The sequence below is a fragment of the Myotis yumanensis genome, unplaced genomic scaffold (assembly GCF_028538775.1).
Source record: "Myotis yumanensis isolate MYYU_CA2020_CCGP unplaced genomic scaffold, mMyoYum1.0.hap1 SCAF_14, whole genome shotgun sequence".
NCBI lineage: Eukaryota > Metazoa > Chordata > Mammalia > Chiroptera > Vespertilionidae > Myotis > Myotis yumanensis.
The window spans coordinates 9753681-9767478 of NW_027223765.1; the positions used below are offsets into that span (position 1 = coordinate 9753681).

Genomic DNA, 13798 nt, shown 5'->3' on the forward strand with positions numbered 1-13798 from the left:
AGGGACATATGGGAAGATCCAAGGAAGCTGCGGGTATAGAACCCCTTCGTTGCCAGGAGAAGCAGCCCTTCCACCTCTGTATGACCCACCAAGCCATCACTGAATGGAGGTGTTATAAAGGGTGTCCCAAAATTCACGCAAGAAGTAATTTTGATAGAAAACACAGGTTTATAATTAAAAATTGTAAATTTTTTATTGATTCATAAAGCATATAGTATAGGTTTATGTATGGAATAGCATATCGGGTAAATGGCCTCCACACATACGCACTCTTTTTTATTTTTATTTTATTGTTTTATTGCTTAAAGTATTACAAAGAGTATTACATATGTCTCCTTTTTTCCCCCGCCCTTGACAATCCCCTGGCCTCCCCTACCCCCCAGTGTCTTATGTCCATTGGTTATGCTTATATGCATGCATACATACGCACTCTTTTGTTGAAATTTTCCATGACCGTTTTGCATAAATATGGCTGAATTTCGATGAGGCTCATTTTCATCTTGATGGCTTTGTTAATCGACAAAATTGTTGCATTTGGGGTTCAGAAAATCCACGAGTGATTGTTGAAAAACAAATGCATCCACAACGTGTCACTGTTTGGTGTGGATTTTGGGCTGGAAGCATCATCGGACCATTCTTCTTCGAAAATGCGGCTGCTCAGGCAATAACAAAAGAGTGTGTATGTGTCAGCAAAGCCGTGGAGGCCATTTACCCAATATGCTATTCCATACATAACCCTATACTGTATACTTTATGAATCAATAAAAAATTTACAATTTTTAATTATAAACCTGTGTTTTCTATCAAAATTACTTCTTGCATGAATTTTGGGACACCCTTTACATGAGACAGGACCAAGCAGGCCCTGAAAGCACAAGTAAGTTACATGAGGAAGTGACCCAAATGCCCACGGCCCCTACTCTTGCTACTCTGCCTTCTTACTCCCAGACACACACCTATGACCTCATGAGGAATTCCCTATGTCCAGTTGAACTAGGAGGAGAAAAACTCATGTCTGGTTTATAGATGGTTCTGCATGATCTGCAGACACCGCCCAAAGGTGATCCACTGGAGAGGCACTGCAGCTTCTTGCTGGACATCCCTGAAGGACAGCGGTGAGGGGAAAGCCTCCCAATGGGCAGAACTTGGAGCGCTTCCCCTGCTTGTTCATTTGCTTGGGAAGAGCAAGGGGTACCCATGCTCTCGGTCATGTTATTTCTAGACGGTGTCTGGGTTCAGTCCCACCGATCTCAGCCTGTGCACGTCAAATCTGCTAGTTGATTTCGGAGGGGAAATCTTAGTTCCCTGATTCCCAGTTTGGGGTATAGAGAGGAAAGAGAAAAGGACTCTCACTTTTACTTCTATATAACAGGCAGCTTGCATTTCCCGTTTCTAGCAAAAAAGAGGAAAGGGTGCCTGGCCACTTTTCACTTTCACTTGACCAAGGTCCAATTACACATGACCACTGTAGCCGCCCAGATTTATTTTTTTGGTTCGACTTTATTGAGGTACTAGCGGCCTGGTGCACAAAAATTTGTGCACTCGGGGTTGGGGGGGGGGGGTGGTCCCTCAGCCCGGCCTGTGCCCTCTCGCAGTCTGGGACCCCTCGGAGGATGTCCACCTGCTGGCTTAGGTCTTCTCCGTGGGGGATCAGGCCCAAGCTGCAGTCAGACATCCCTCTGGCAGCCCGGCAGCCCTCGGGGGATGTCCACTTACCAGCAGGGAGCAGACCTAAGCTGCAGTTGGACATCCTTAGTGCTGCTGAGGAGGCAGGAGAGGCTTCCGCCACCACTGCTGTGCTGGCAGCCGTCAGCCTGCCTTATGGCTGAGCAGAGTTCCCCCTGTGGGAGCACACTGACCACCAGGGGACAGCTCCTGCATTGAGCATCTGCCCCCTGGTGGTCAGTGTGTGTCATAGTGACCAGTCATTCCCAGTTGTTCTGCTGTTAGGGTCAGTTTGCATATTACCCTTTTATTATATAGGATAGAGGCCTGGTGCATGGGTGGGGGCTGGCTGGTTTGCCCTGAAGGGTGTCCCGGATCAGGGTGGGGGTCCCCCCTGGGGTGCCTGGCCAGCCTGAGTGAGGGGCTGATGACTGTTTGCAGGCTGGTCAAGTCCTTCCCCCCCCCCCCCCCAGTGGGGACCCTCACCCCATGGAGATTTGGTCAACCTGGTTGAGGGGCTGATGGCTGTTTTCAGACTGGCCACACCCCCTTTAGGGTCGGGGGGTCCCCACTGGGGTGCCTGACTAGTCTGGGTGAGGGGCTGAGGGCCGTTTTCAGGCTGGCCAAGCCCCCCGGCGATGGAAGCTCCCAGCTTCTCCTTTTTTTCTTTTTTTAAAATTTATTCTGGGATTTATTTACCTTCTATAATTGAAACTTTGTTGCCTTTTGCAGAGGCTACAGCGGCCCCAGGAAGCTTGGCTTCCTCCATCACTGGAGCAACCAAGCCTCCTGCTTGCTCCAGCTCCGTGGCCACGACTGGCTGAAAGCAGGTATCTGGGGTTTATTTAGCTTCTATAGTTGAAACTTTGTTGCTTTGAGTGGAGCTCAGAGCCGCCGCGGCAGGCGGGAAGCTTGGCTTCCTCCATCATTGGGGCAACCAAGTCTCCTGCTCACTCCAGCTCCGTGGCTGCTGGCCGCCATCTTGGTTGGGTTAATTTGCATATAGTCACTCTGATTGGCTGGCGGGTGTGGCTTAAGGCATAGCAAAGGTACGGCCAGTTTGCATGTTTGTCTTTTATTAGTGTAGATGTATTAGGCAAGGTTCTACCAGAAAAAGAGCATCAGTAGGATGAAAAAGCAATCTCTCTGTCTCTCTGTCTCTACATATCTATAATAATAAAAGAGCGTAATATGCTAATTAGACTGGACGACCTTCTGGATGAAGCCCAGGTCCTGGGTGCCAGAGGGAAGCTGGTGCTGGCAGCCGGGAGAAGGAAGGCCTACGCTTGCAGAAATTTTGTGCATTGGGCCTCTAATATATATATATATATATACACACACACACACACATATATCCCAAAAAATGTATACACGCTTTACAGCTGAGAGCTCAATTGATGTTTCTTTCATTTCAGATTTAACCCATTGGAATTAATAATTATTCAAAGTGTGCATATATTTTTTGGGACACCCTGTATATATACATATATAATATACATACATACATATATATGATATTTAGATATATTTATAAATATGTATTTATATATATACACTATCAAATCATATATTTATATGTAATATAAATTATAATTATATACAGTTACTACATACATATATATTTATAGATACATTTATAATAACAAGTATACACACAGTTACAATAACAAAGTCATACTTGTTCCTACGTGATACCACTATCTTGGGTACAACTGAGAATGTACTAAGCCTTTCCCTAGACAGGTTTCAAAGTTCTTGGGTGATATTCTTTTCCTGGATATCTGGTAACTTGAATACATAATGTACAGTTATTTGTTATTACTATATCTTATGTTAGAGCAGTGATGGCAAACCTATGACACGCGTGTCAGAGGTGACACGTGAACTCATTTTTTTGGTTGATTTTTCTTTGTTAAATGGCATTTAAATATATAAAATAAATATCAAAAATATAAATCTTTGTTTTACTATGGTTGCAAATATCAAAACATTTCTATATGTGACACGGCACCAGAGCTAAGTTAGGGTTTTTCAAAATGCTGACACGCCGAGCTCAAAAGGTTCACCATCACTGTGTTAGAGGGTAAGAGCGGGAAGACAAATTTATTTGCTTTAATACATACGTATATAGACATACTCATGACAAAATAAGGAAGAGATACTTATATCAGTTCTGGTTCGCATTTCTGCATCTGGCCACATAGTCATAGCTGGTATTGACGGCTACCTTCTTTCACTACCCATTCCATACTCTCGTTGCCCTCCGCAGGCACTTTAGGTGGTCATGGTTCTTTGACTGACCCAACCCTTCATTCCTAAAACCTGGACCATTAGCATTTCAGCACGTAGGACTAAGAGACACCCCAAGGAGTCACCCATGTTCCAGACACATTCTTTCTTATGTCTACTGTGTCGTGGCAGGTCAGTTACATGCCAGCGTGCGCAGTGAATCCCTCCTTTGCCTGTTGATTCAGAGGTAAGAGGACCCAAAGTGTCTGGGTGGCAGCCTCAACTTCTAGTTCAGTGGAATCATTGTTGTGTCTTTGGAACCAAGACCTCCAGACAAGCAGAGCGTAGGGCCGTGGTCGGCAAACTGCGGCTCTCAAGCCACATGCGGCTCTTTGGCCCCTTGAGTGTGGCTCTTCCTAAGCCTTAGGAGTACCCTAATTACGTTAATGACAATGTACCTACCTATATAGTTTAAGTTTAAAAAATTTGGCTCTCAAAAGAAATTTCAATCGTTGTACTGTTGATATTTGGCTCTGTTGACTAATGAGTTTGCCGAGCACTGGCGTAGGGGAATTCTGGTTCGGGCAGGAATGAAAGGATCTACTACCTGCCAAACGCAGTCACTGGCTAGAGCAGCAGGGACTGTGGGGGGAGTGGCATGCAGCCTCAGTGTGCACTGGAGGCAGCTGGGGCCATGGGTCAGGGTGTGGGGAAGGCAAGGAGCACTGGTGAAGTGCCCCTGACCTAGCAGAGTGGGCAGGGGAAAGCCACTGCAGAGGCTGGTGAGACCTACAGCTTGGAGAAGGCTGCTTGACCTGGGACCTGGCCTTTGGCTGAGGAACAAGTCACTTCCAACCCTAGCCCAGCAGAAAGGGACCCAGAGGAATACATGCTCCAACCTCTTTCTCCTCCCTACTCCACTCCATCCAAGTCTTGCTGGTACCTTCCCCTGGGTCCAGCAAGGAGGTGAGAGAGCCTGTTGATACAGCCCATTCATGGGAGCACGGGGCAGGGTGGAGAAGGTAAGACACCAGCTCAGAGCTATGGGTGATCCATCCCCATCCTGCCCCATTTAGTGCATGCTTCCCTTGCCGACCGCATTCTGCCACCCACACTGTCCCCTCTGCCTGGAGGCTCTCCTGGCCACCCTCCCCTAGTTCATTCCTCCTCCTCTGGGGCTTAAACTTCCGCCTCCTGAACAGGTCAGGCTCTTGTATTGATTGTGTTCTTTTGCACCCTGTCATTCTTCAAAGCATGGCTCTGCTTATGACAACATTTTCATTCAATAATGATGTATTGAACAATCATAATGCCAGCGGCCAACATGTGCTGAGCACTGATGCCAGACACTGTGACTGTTTGTTAGACGGTTGTCTAGAGCACCGTCTCCGTGAGGGCAGGGACCACGTTGTGTCTTGTTCTTTGCTCTCGCTCTTTCCAGTGTCGGGGACAGTGCCTGGCACACAGTAGGAGCTCAGCAAACGTGGGGTTAAAAAGTCCCCACAATGAGCCTAGCAAGTATTTTCTAGCTCTCTTCTCGAGTGGGAGAATAAATATGAGGGTGAAGTTTTAACTGTTAATCCCACTCTTCTTGAATGTGAGCTGGTCTTAGCGACTAGCTTGACCAATAGAACCCAGTGGTGCAGGGACATTCTGGGACTTCTAGGTCATGAGAAGTCCGCAGCCTTCAGCTGGACCTCTTGGGACATTCTGGCTGGGAGCCCTGAACCACCTGGTTGGTTTTTTGTTTGTTTGTTTTGTTTTTGTATTTTGTTGTTGTTAATCCTCATTCGAGGATATTTTTTTCATTGATTTTTAAGGGAGTGGGATGGAGGGGGAGACAGAGAGAGATACATTGATTGGTTGCCTCCTGAACTGCCCCTACCTGGCTGGGGGTGGGCATGCCCTTGACCCGAATCGAACCTATGACCCTTCACTGTAGGCTGATGCTCTACCTACTGAGCAAAAGCGGCTGAGGCTGAACCACCACTTTTGAAGTCCACTGTCATGTGGCCGCTGTGCTGGTAAGACCACATGGGAGCGTCTGGGCCAGCTCACCAGTCTCCTCTGCCAAAAGGCATCCACCAGCTCAGTAGCACCAGGGACCTCCATTGATACAACACACACACACACACACACACACACACACACACTCACAGCTGAGTCCTGCTCAAGTTCTTAAGTCACAAAATTATGAGAAATAATGAAATGGTGCTCATTTTAAGCTGCTATTTGGGTGCTTTATGAGACAACAGAACGTGTAAGATTGCTTAGGGGGAAATCCCAGCCTCTTTTCCATCCTGCCTGCCGCCATCCCACACTCTCAGATAAATATCACCACCCGGAGTTTTGTGAACTCTCCAGCAACTTGCCTTTGATGTGGCTTGAAGGCGAGTGCCCCCTCTATTCAGCTGCCATTTGCAGCACAGCCGGGGAAATCCCCCAAGTGACAGCTGAGTCGCTCTGGGCCACCTGCCAAGTCTTCACATGGCACCCCTTCCACCTCGGTGGCAGCAAACTCACTGACTCGGGTAGAGGCCCTTTCCTTAGAAGCATGCTCTGGCCCCTGGACCACGTGGAGGCTGGTTGGAGGGTATGCACAACGGGAGCTGGGGAAACACGGGTGGGTGGCTGGCTAGGGCTGCCCCTGGACACACCACCTCGCTTCCCAGGTTGCACGCAGAGCAAAGCGCCTCTGGAACCATCGGGGCGTCGGAGGGCAGCCACGGCTTGCAGTTAGAGGACTGGCCCCTGGTGGGTGTGCTCCCAAAGTGTGGAGAATTCCGGATGTTTCTGGTAGCACTAATGACTAAACAGACACCTGAGAAGCTTGGGGCCTCTGGGCCTGCCTCGGGGCCTCTGAAAGGGTCTGGTGGGGATGTCCCTGGGGCTCGGGGCATGTGCCAGCTCCTCATGCGTAGGGGGAGGGGGTCCTCTTCTCAGTCCCCCATTCCTTGGGTGGCTTGGGGGGAAGGTGACAGCTTTCCTGGCAGAACAAGAGTTTGGGGAAGAGGGAGGATGTGTTTGTGATTTAGCGAGACAAGCACAGGAAGGCGGGGCCTTGAAGAGCCTTGGGCTCTCCTATTCTCCTGGGCACAGCCATCCTTTCTTAGCAGGAAGCTGGTGTGGACACAGTGCTATCTGGGGCTCATGATGAACGTGGTTTCCCAGGCCCTACCCAACCCAGGCCAGCCTCTGCCTTTGTAACAAGTGTCTAGGCGGCTCAGGAGGAGGAAGCCAAGCAGTGAACTTAACACCAGGGGCGCTGGAACTAGGCTGCTAGGGTTTCAACTCGGACTTCAGGATTCAGTGCCCGTGTAGTTTTGGTGCCTCAGTTTCCCTAGATGAATTGCAGAGGATTACAGCACCCACCTCACCGACTGTGCCATGTCAGGCCTGGCATTATTCTAGGTACAGAGGGCTCGAGAAGGACTAAATCGGGTTCCTTGCCTCTAAGATGCTCAAGGCTCACAGGTGTGGAAATGGGCGATCGGGATGCAGGGTGGTAAGTGCGATGTGAGCGGCTGGCTCTGAGCACACCAGCCTTGGAGAGCAAGGAAGGCCTCCTAGAGGAGGTGATGTCAAAGAAAGTTCTGCAGGACGAGTAGGAGTCATCCAGGGCTGAACGCCAGGTGCCGGGGAACACACGCCGTAGTGCACATTCTGGGCCGCCCGCTGAGTCAGAGCGGATGAGGTGTGTGGCGTGAGAGGCAGGACTGCCAGGGTTTGAGGCTGGAAAGATGCGCAGCCTCTTTGGGTTGAATTGGGTCCCCGTTGCTTTCGGTTCTGGCCAGCTCATCTCACACATGGCACATCCTTACCACGAAGGCCACCTGGTGTGCCGAACAACAGCACTCGCCCTGGACCAGCCAGCCAGCGCTCTGTTTGGTACAAGAAGCCACAGAGGCCCGACTCCCCGCCCACGGAAACACGTGACCACTCCCAGTGAGAGGAGTGTTAAGTAATTGTGGGTTCATGCTTCCAAAGCATCTCATGGAGATGCAGGGAAATCTCCCAGGGGCCCCACGCTTCTCGGGTGTCTGTTTAGTCACTGGTGGTACCAGAAACGTCCAGAATTCTCCACACTTTGGGAGCACTGGAAGTTTTCACTTCCAGGGAAAACTGACATGGGCTAACTCTTGGAAGGTGAGTAGAAATGAACAGGAAGACAAAAGAAGGAAGGACATGGGGTGGAGAAGATCAGCCAATGTAAGAATCAGGGCTGGTTCGAAGGACTCCAATTATGAGCACAGATGACTCCAATTATGAGCTCAGATGTTTATCTGAGAGTGTGGGATGGTGGCAGGCAGGATGGAAAACACCCTGCTCAAAAGGAGAAGACTGGTGAGACACGAGGAGAGGGAGGCAAGGCCTTTGGGTTAAACTAAGGAGTTTGAAATTCATGCTGAATGAGACCTAGTGAAGGTTTCAGTAGAGGAATAGGGTGATCAGTGGACTCACTGGGATACTCTTGGCTGTCAGGGACAGAGCACATGGCTACAACAGCTTAGGTAGTGGGAGGCTGCTGATTCCCCTTAGGAAGAAAATGCCAGGGCTGGTGCAGCAACTCGGCAATGTCACCAAGAGCCAGGGCCCTTTCTGTCTCTTACCGCAGCCGCAGCCTCTCTGTGGTTTCACTCCTCAGGATGGCAAGAAGGCTGCTATGGCTCCTGCCAACATGGCTTCTACAACATCCAGAATAGGAAGTGAGGAGGCATCTGTCTCAACGAGTGTCTCTCGTCTGGAGGATTTTTTGGTTATTACAACTGGGGAGAAGCGCATGACATCTAGCTGGTAGAGGCCAAGGATGGAGCCAAACAGGGCAAACTCGCATGAAAGAAAATTGCCGACGTGGCAATGGCGCCGAGGTTGCAAAGCCCTGGCCTAAACTGATTGGGTGCCCTTAGCTTAAGCGGGGAAGGTGGGGTTTCCTCCCTCACTCTACAATTGGAGCGAGAGCCCAAAGTTCCCCCTCTCTGGCTTGGCTTCTGAGTGACCTTAGACCAGCCGTGGGCAAACTACGGCCCGCGGGCCGGATCCAGCCCGTTTGAAGTGAATAAAACTAAAAAAAAAAAAGACCGTACCCTTTTATGTAATGATGTTTACTTTGAATTTATATTAGTTCACACAAACACTCCATCCATGCTTTTGTTCCGGCCCTCCGGTCCAGTTTAAGAACCCATTGTGGCCCTCGAGTCAAAAAGTTTGCCCACCCCTGCCTTAGACACTGCCAGATGTGTAAATGTACGATAAAGCCACACTTGGTATGGTTTAAGTGTAAGAAATGAAACCATAAAACCAGGAAGGCAGAAATAGTCACCAGATGGATAGGGAAAGACCTTATAAAGATACTTATATATTTCCATATGTTACACATAGACTACGTCCATGCTCCTCAGCACATGCCATTGGGGAAGGGAATTATTATCTGTCAGACATTGAATTGCCGATAGACTTTTCTTTCTATGTGATACATCTTTAGTTCCTGAAATTTCCATTCCACTGCTGTGTTAAATGGAGTGCCCTTCCTTTTTTCAAATTTTCAAAGCAGAATGGGTGGATTGATCTTGCTATGATGGGGGCAGTGATGAGGGAGGAGGGGAGGACATTGGCTTAGAGGCGAGTGTTGCTAACCTACAAGAAATTCAGCTTGTGTATGGTCACCCCCAAATCTGATATTTCCGCCAGAGGTTTCTGGTTTGGCTTACGTTTTTTAGAGATGCATTGCTGACCTGACATTTTTAGTCTTCCTTTTCCTGTCTCTTGGTTTTTTGTTTTTTGAAAATGAGAGTTTGAGCTCTGCTGGTTAAATGTGGATATAAGAATGCCATGTATGTATATATGTATGTATGTGTGTGTGTATGTGTGCATGAATGTATGTGTGGTTTTATTTATGTTTCCATGTCAACAAAGTTAGCTCACCAAGTTCCAGGCTCCTTCAATAACAAAAGATGTAGTTCTCTTTGTAGCCCATCATCACTATAAAATTATCAGCTGGAAAAACATAAAATAAAATAGTAAACCAAGTTTCTGTGCCTGAAAATCTTCACCAAGTGAGTTATTGGAAACTAGATAGCATACTTTTAAATAATCCAAGGATCAAAGAAGTCTCTAGGGGAGTAAAAATATACATTGAATGGAATACAAATACAACACATCACACTTTGTGGGAAACAGTTAAAGCAGTGCCAAGAGGGAAATTTATAGCACTACATGCCTACATTATGTCTCACATAAGTATCTAAACTCCTACTTTAAAAACATAGAAAATAAAGCAAAATAAATCCAAGTTAAGTAGAAAGAAGGAAAAATAAAGATAAGAGCAGAAATAATAAAATTGAAAACAAAAAACAACAGTGAAATGGGATAAAAAAATTTATGCTGGTTGAAAAGATCAATAAAAAATGATAACCCTCTAGAAGAATGACAAAAAAGAGAAAGACACGAGTGACTGATACCAGGAATGAAACAGAAGATAGCACTATAGACTCTGCAGCCATCAGTAAATAATAATCAAATCCCATGAAGAGCTCTACAGCTTAGGGAAGTGGACTAATTCTTCAACAAACACAGACTACCACAACTCACCAATTTGAAATAACTTGATTAGCCTGTCAACTATTAAGGAAACTGATGTTATAATTTAAAACTCTCAAGAAAGAAGTCTCCAGATTCAGATAATTTGACTAGAGAATTCTTCCAAATGTTTAAAGAAGAGAGAACACTTCCAAATTCATGTTGTGAGACTGGTATCAACCTGATACCAAAACTAGACAAAGAAAGTACAAAAATAAATATAACTACAGACTAATATCCCTCACACATGTACATGAATAAAAATCCTTAACAACATATTAGCAAGTAGCATATGGGGTTTATTCAGAGATTGACTTCAAGTCAATCGGTGTAATCCACTATATTAAAAGGCTAAAGAAGAAAAATCACATGATCATTTCAGTTGATATAGAAAAAAACCCTTGACAAAATTTAACAGTCATTTATGATAAAACTCTCAGAAAAAACAGGGATGGGAAAACTTCCTCAACTTGATAAAGAATATCTATTTAAAAACCTATAGCTAACCTCATGTTAAAGGTGAAAGATTGAGTGTTTCCCCATAAGACTGAGAACAAGGCTAGGATGTCAGCTATCAATACTCTTATTCAATCTAGTGCTGGAAGTCCTAGACAGCTTAATAAGGGGGCGGGGGAGGGAGGAATACTTATTTGAAAGGAAGAAATAAAACTGTCCCTGTTCAGAGATGACAAGATGGTCTACATAGAAAATACCAAAGAATATTAAAAAAAACCAACAAAAACAAAAAACTGAAACGATTCCTAGAATAATAAGCAAAGCTGCAGATACAAGAGCAACATGTAAAAAAAAATCAATTATATTTCTGTGCAGTAGCAATAGAAGTGTGAAAAGCAAAATTAATGTACAATTGATGTATAACATTTCTCTTAAGAAAGAAACACTTATGCATAAATCACCAAAATGTGTACAAAACAGGTACAGTGGGGCCTTGACTTACGAGTGTTCCGACTAACGAGTTTTTTGAGATACCAGCTGTCTCTCGGCCGATTTTTTGCATTGGGTTGGTAGAGTAATTTGAGTTAACGAGCTCCTTAACGAGTTCCTTAACGAGCTCGGCCTCGGAATAATTAAACTCATAAGTCAAGGCCCCACTGTATGCTGAAACTACAAAATGCAGATAAAGCAAAGGACATCTACATAAATGGAGACATACCATTTTCATGGGTTGGAAGATTCATCAGAGTCAACATACAAGAGACATCCTTGCCTTGTTCTGGGTCGTCCTCTGAAAAAAAAAACAGAACACACGCTGTATGATCCCACAATTGCACTGTTAGGCATTTATGACCAAGAAATAAAAATTCATGTTTTCACAAGAAACTATACATGTTTATAGAAAGTTTATTCTTAATAGCCCCAACCTGGAAACAACCAAAATGTCTCTTAATAGATGAATGGCTAAATTCCATATCATGGACTATTACGAAGGGGTTTTATGATTAGTTAAAAAAAAAAAAAAAAGCACTCTCAAAAGGTCACGTACTGTGCAATGTCATTTACATAACACTCTTGAAATGACAAAGCCATAGACATGGAAAGCAGGCATGGTTGCCAGGGGTTAGAGATGGTGGGGGCAGGTGTGACTACAGAGGTAGCAGAGGCAAGTCATGGAATAGCTGTGAATTCAAGTCTGGAAGGCTCGGGTGTATGCAAATTAAAGCTGTCAGATGTCATTTTTTAACCCATGTGTTGGGCAAAAACCAGAAAGTCAAATTGTTAGGATGAACCGCTCCTAATCTCTCTTACTTGGACATGTTTTCTGAAATATATTTTGTTAGAAGCCCTTTCCCATAGCTTGGGGCAGACAGCTGGCGCCTGCAGAAGCAAGATAAGACGAATCCCCCTTCGCCTGACTGACCTGTGACCTCTCCTCCCTTAATTCCCTTGACCCACTCGTGCCCTCCCCTTTATTCCCTCCGCTTGACTGTCTGGCGCTGCCACAAGCTGACCCTATGTTGCATGCTTCTACCCTAGATAAGAGAACCCAACCTTCCCCTCGGGGCTGACACCCACACATTGGTCTCAGCCTACTGAGAGAGAGCGCAATAACATTTCTTAAAAGTCTCATAACATCTCTTGGCCTGGCTGCTTTCTGGGGACCTACCACAGAGAATGTCAAGGGCTGACAAGGATGGGGAAAGAGAGGCCCCGGGAGGCGAGCCTGTGGGAGTGTGAATTCGTGTAGTGTCCTGAAGACAAGCTGGGACAACTTAAGGCTGCACATTCCCTCTGACTGCGCACCCAGAGGAACTTGGCTAAGGTCATCAGGAGACAGTGGGAAGATGCTCAGGGCAGCGTAGTTGGTGGCAAAATCTGGAGTGTCTGTCCGTAGGAAACGGACACATAAAATGTTGATACGTGGACACACAGGGAGACAAAGCAGAAGTCAGTAGTCCATTTACTACAGCTGCATGGGTTTAGCTCAAAAAAACATCATGCTGCCCTGGCTGGTTTGGCTCAGTGGCTAGAGCATCGGCCTGCAGACTGAAAGGTACCGGGTTTGATTCCGGTCAAGGGCACATGCCTGGTTGCAGGCTCGATCCCCAGTAGGCGGCCGAAAAATGTTTCTCTTTCATCATTGATGTTTCTTTCTCTCTCTCTCTCTCTCTCTCTCTCTCTCTCTCCCTCTCCCTCTCCATCTCTCCCTTCCTCTCTGAAATCAATAAAAATATATTTAAAAACAACATTATGCTGAATAAAAAAAAAGCATCCCAAATGATATTTGATGGCACAGTGTCACTTACATAAACTAAATGCACGCACACTGGAGTTTTCAAGAACATACATACGTATTTCTCTTGGCACAGACCACCAATGATTGCAGCAGGCCATGGCGAGGAGAACATTCCATGCAATTCCGTGTAAAAATGTTTCAGGCATGATACTGGGGATTGATTGGTCAGGTTTGGGAACCAGACCAACCTCTTCCGAATGGGTGGCTTTCAATCTGGCTCCACACTAACTCACTCGGGAAGTTTAAAAACACTGATGTCTGGGTCCCACAGTGGGAGGTTTCAGTTTGATTGACCTGGAGGGGAGGCCTACACTGCCAGGATTTTACAAAGTTACCCCTCCCCCCCATCTCCTTCTCACCCAATGATTCCAGGTACAGCAAGATTGAGCACCACTGCCCAGGGCTCAGATTTTTATGCTCCAGGGAATCCTGTCATTTAGGCAAATTCTGATGACACTTGAGCCTCAGGGTCCTCAGCTTTGAAATGGGAGACAGAGGCCTTGCAGACTTGAATGGCGGAGATGGGATGTTGGTCACTGACTGCCACTTACAGGTGGCCCCACGAACCGCAGC

At 46.4% G+C, this 13798-nt stretch overlaps 1 long non-coding RNA gene across 1 annotated transcript in view; it reads right to left on the reverse strand.

Moving 5' to 3' along the window:
- Positions 1-248: 248 nt before the first annotated feature.
- The window catches only part of LOC138992757 (uncharacterized), a 40437-nt gene continuing 26887 nt past the window's right edge, over positions 249-13798 (reverse strand). The window contains exons 6-8 of the long non-coding RNA XR_011468133.1: positions 11645-11716; positions 9817-9888; positions 249-653 (exon numbers count right to left, since the gene is read on the reverse strand). This is a non-coding gene — a long non-coding RNA (uncharacterized lncRNA). The remainder of the gene's footprint in view (positions 654-9816; positions 9889-11644; positions 11717-13798) is intronic.